Genomic DNA, 4,734 nt, shown 5'->3' with positions numbered 1-4,734 from the left:
AAAGGGTCGACCACACTACCCAAAAAAAGTGACAAAACTACAAAAAACAAGGAACGTGAAAAGTGACGAACGTGAGAGGGGAAGAGAAATAAATAATAAAGGACCCTAGCCAGAAGGCCAGGGTGGGGGTGTGAAAAATTGTCCTACCCCATCCAAAAGGACAAGGTAAGGACGTGCAGCGCTAACCTAGAGGGAAGTGCGCAGTGCTAGTGCTTACTAGTGCATGGTGATTTTGGGATCACCCGTGCATGTTCGGCACCCCCGAGTTTCCCCGGGGGCACAGTGCAGCCTCGGACTCCAAGCAGCCAGCCAGTCAGTGTCCGACCAAGTGTTTCTCTGTCTCAACAGCAGGCACTTTCCAGCCCCTGGCATGGGAATGGGTACTCCACTGGGCTTTCCGAAAGACTCCCTTAGGGGCTGCACCCCCCTCGGAAGAGCAATCTACTCAGTCCCAGTGTTTCTCCGCTCCCAGGGTTAAGATACTAGGCTGAGCTTTTTGCTATGCCCAGGCCGGAGGCACGGTTCCCCCTGACCTGGACCAATCTACTCGGTCTCAGCTTTTCTCCGCTCCCTGGGAATGGATACTAGACTGAGTCTTTCGCTGTCTCATCCTTCGGGGGCTACGAACCCCGTCAAGAGAGTCAAACTACTAGGCCCAGTGTTTCTCCCCCCCTCTTACCAGTGGATTTACGGAAACAACACCTCCTACCAAAGGCAGAGGTGAAGGTACTCAGCCAGACTTTTCACCACTCCCAGGCAAAAAAGAGGGGTCCCACACCCTCCGCCCATCAGAGCAGCTACTCAGTCCAGCCTTTCTCTATTCTCTGCCAGAGGCCAGTCCATACCCACTGATAAGAACAGATACTACACTTGATCTTAGCCAAAAGGCCGAGAAGTGCTCTCCTAGGCACTCTAGGTATGTGCCCGGTGGGAGCTGGAAATAAGGAAAAACACACTTCCAAGAGGAGGTTAAACATAACATAAAAAGTCACACACACATTTACATAGAGTGAAAACATAGTTTGAAAAACATCACTCATAACAGAATGAACACAACATAATTGCTGAGAAAACTTAGAATTAAGGCTAAGTCCAAAAGTCTCATAACATCTGGTAACTGATCAAACCTGAAACAGCAATAAAAGAGAGACAGTGTCGGGTTGGCGTCCAGTGTCACCTATGGAGTCTGAAAAAAGGATTTAACAGTAAGTTCAAAATCTCTTTCCTCCACTAGGTGACACTGGAGAGTTACAGTGGGGATGTCCCAGAGCTCCCAACACGGGTGGGATGACGCTGAGAGCCCCTTAACACAGAACGGCCAAACCGCGAAGCAGTTTCCGCAAATGTGTCAAATTTGTAAAATCGGACAAAGGTCCTGCGGCCAGACCAAGTAGCCGTTCAAAAAGGAGTTTTTTTCTCGATTTAACAGCGCTAAACAAGACCGCCGCTGGGTCGCTAACCAGGAGCACCACTCCTAAAGATACAGACAAGAACAAATTATAGAGTAGCTTCCCAGCGCTGGTCTATTCTTCTAGGTGTTGTCCTGCAATCAATTTAGGATATATTCATGGGGTGTGTTGCCCATGGGACCACACTGACCTTGGTGTTGGTCCCTATATGCAAAACAAGGTTTCTTTTAAGCCTTCCTCAAATCCGATTCCTCTGTTATACAGTGAAGTGGAATGAGTTGTGAACCAACGTGACTGACCTGATAGTTATTCCCTATATGCACATCATGGTATCTTTTATATCTTCAAAAACCTTTCGTTTGTTCTGCTATCCACAATTAGTAAGTTAAAAACCGTACTGACCTGGCACCAAGGCCCTATGTTCCTATCAGGGTTTCTTTAGTGTGTCCCAGGATGCGAAGCAGGTATCCAACATCAAACGTCAAGAGGTTTCCAAGTATAAAGTGGTTTATTAAAACATGATATAAAAATTCCACAAAATCCAAAAAGTCCAAAGTCCAAAAAGAACTGATAAAAAGTCAGTATGGAGAGGGACGGAAAACTCCAAGACTATACCCAAAGACAACTCACTCTTCCGGATCAGAGGGGAATGTCCAGGGGTGGGACCGATGGAATAGGTCTTTAACAAGAAGTTGTCCGTACCTCACCCACACCACACCAACGCGTTTCAAAGTAAATTCTTCCTCAGGGTGTGTTAATAGCATCACTGTGCATGGTTTATATACCCTAACCACTCATTTGGGGGTGGGAACCATCCTGCCCCAATTCCGGGTGGGTGAAAAAACCAGGCTGGTACTACTTATTATGGATGCCAAAATAAATAATGTCTAAAATCCAAAATTCATCATAACAGCTTATACAGGGACAGTATAAAAATTGCATCAAGAATAACATATAAAACACATACAATCCAATAAAATACATATAATCCAATACAATAATGATGTGCAAACTTTATAACATGCAGGAGTCCACCGCGGATTTCTGTGTATACCCGATCATATCCTCCTCATTCCACTTCACTGTATAACAGAGGAATCGGATTTGAGGAAGACCAAGTAGCCGCTCTACATAGATCTTGAATAGAAACTCCACGGGCAGCTGCCCAGGAGGTACCCACCGACTGTGTAGAATGGGCAGAGATAGAAGACTGTGGCACTCTAGAGGAAGCCACATAAGCCTGACGAATTGTCAGCCTGATCCACCTGGCCAGGGCCTGCTTGGAGGCGGGCCATTCAGAACGCAGGGATTCATTAAGGTCAAAAAGTGCATCTGACTTACGCACAGACTCCGTTCTGGCAACGTATATGCGCAAGGCCCGGACCACGTCCAGCGCTCTAGACTCATCTGATTCCTCCCGAAAGGCCGGCACCACAATAGGTTGGTTAATGTGAAATGCCGAGACCACCTTTGGGAGAAAAACACTAGAGGTGCGCAGCTCCACTCTATCCTCGTGGAAACGCAAGAAGGGTGCCTTACAAGAGAGAGCACTCAGCTCTGACACCCTTCTGGGCTAGGCCAAAGCCAGCAGTAAGACTGTCTTCCAAGTGACAGATTTTAGGTCCACTTCCTCCATGGGTTCAAACAGGGAGGACTGGAGGAAGGTCAAGTCCCACGGTGCTGTGGGGGGCTTGAAGGGAGGTTGCAGCCGCAACACCCCTTGGAAGAAAGTCTGAACCTGAGGAAGAAGCACCAGCTTTCTCTGGAAAAAAGAGAGAGAGCGGATACCTGTACCTTCAAGGACCCCAGCCGGGGTCCTGAGGAAAGGCCCTTTTGTAAAAACAAAAGCAAACGGGCCAGTTTGAAATTCACAGGAGAGACCCTCCTGGTCTCGCACCAGGCCACACAGGCCCTCCATATGCGATGATAATGCACCGAGGTAACCTGTTTTCTGGCCCCTATCATGGTAGGGATCATTGCCTGCGGAATCCCTGCTTTTCTCAGAATGGACCTCTCAACAGCCATGCCGTCAAATGTAGATGTTGTAAGTTTGGACAGGTGAATGGACCCTGTGTTAGCAGGTCGTCGCAGAGTGGAAGAGGCCACGGCTCGTCTACTAACAGGCCTGTGTGTACCACGACCGGCGAGGCCAGTACGGGGCAATGAGCAGCACTGTTACTGACTCCCTGCGGATTCTCTGTAGAACCCGAGGGATGAGAGGCAATGGAGGGAAGATGTAGAGGTACTGATGCGTCCAAGGGGCGGTGAGAACGTCCACTGCCACTGCCTGAGGATCTCTTGTCCGAGCGCAGTACCGGGGCAACTGATGGTTGTGCCTGGAGGCCATCATGTCTATCTGAGGACATCCCCACCGACGAGTCAAGGTCTGGAAGACCTGGGGGTTCAGACACCACTCTCCGTGATGGACGTCTCATCGGCTGAGGTAGTCTGCCTCCCAATTTTCCACGCCTGGTATGAAAATGGCAGACACGGCCCCCGCGTGCTCCTGCACCCAGAGCAGAATACTCTTCACTTCTTTCATCGCTGCACGACTGCGAGTGCCTCCCTGTTTGTTTATGTAGGCCACAGCCGTGGCGTTGTCGGACTGCACTCTGATGTCCTTGTTCCGGAGAATGACTTCCGCTTGAAGGAGGCCGTAGTACACCGCTCGGAGTTCCAGCACATTGATGGACATCTGTGCTTCCTCCGGCGTCCACAGTCCCTGGAAGTGGAGACCCAGCGTGACAGCTCCCCAGCCCGAGGCTGGCGTCTGTGGTGAGGAGCGTCCAGTTGTGTATGGCGAACCTCCATCCCTCCTGCAGGTTGCTGGAGTCGAGCCACCACGCTAGTGATGCTCGAGCCTGATGGAAAAGGGTGATTCGCTGATGAAGAAAAAGATGCGAACCTGACCACTGGTGGAGCAGACACAGATGGAAGGGGCGAGATCGAAAACGGCCATACTGCACCGCCTCGAATGTGGCCACCATCTTTCCCAACAGCCTTGTGCAGAGTAGGACTGATACATTCCGATGCTGCAGCACCAGGCGAACCGATTCCTGCAAAGACAATATCTTGTCCCCTGGGAGGAAAACCCTTCTTTGGACGGTGCCAAGGTCATCCCCAGGAACAGAATCCTCTGCGAGGGGGGTCAGTTGCGACTTCTGGATATTGAGCATCCAGCCATGGGACTCCAGAGTCTGACATGTCAGCTGGATGTTGTGCAGCAGGATCTCCTTGGACGGAGCCTTCAACAGAAGGTCGTCCAAGTAAGGGACAATGGTAACTCCCTGAGCCCTGAGTATTTCCATCATGACTGCCATGACTT

At 50.1% G+C, this 4,734-nt stretch overlaps 1 pseudogene; it reads right to left on the bottom strand.

Moving 5' to 3' along the window:
- Positions 1 to 680: 680 nt before the first annotated feature.
- LOC146066075 (U2 spliceosomal RNA) lies at positions 681 to 900 on the bottom strand (annotated as a pseudogene).
- Between the last annotated feature and the right edge of the window lie 3,834 nt (positions 901 to 4,734).

This window comes from Crinia signifera, chromosome 3 (assembly GCF_055691185.1).
Source record: "Crinia signifera chromosome 3, ASM5569118v1, whole genome shotgun sequence".
Lineage (NCBI taxonomy): Eukaryota > Metazoa > Chordata > Amphibia > Anura > Myobatrachidae > Crinia > Crinia signifera.
Note: the sequence above shows the minus strand (reverse complement) of the source record. Positions and strands in the feature narration are given on the sequence as shown.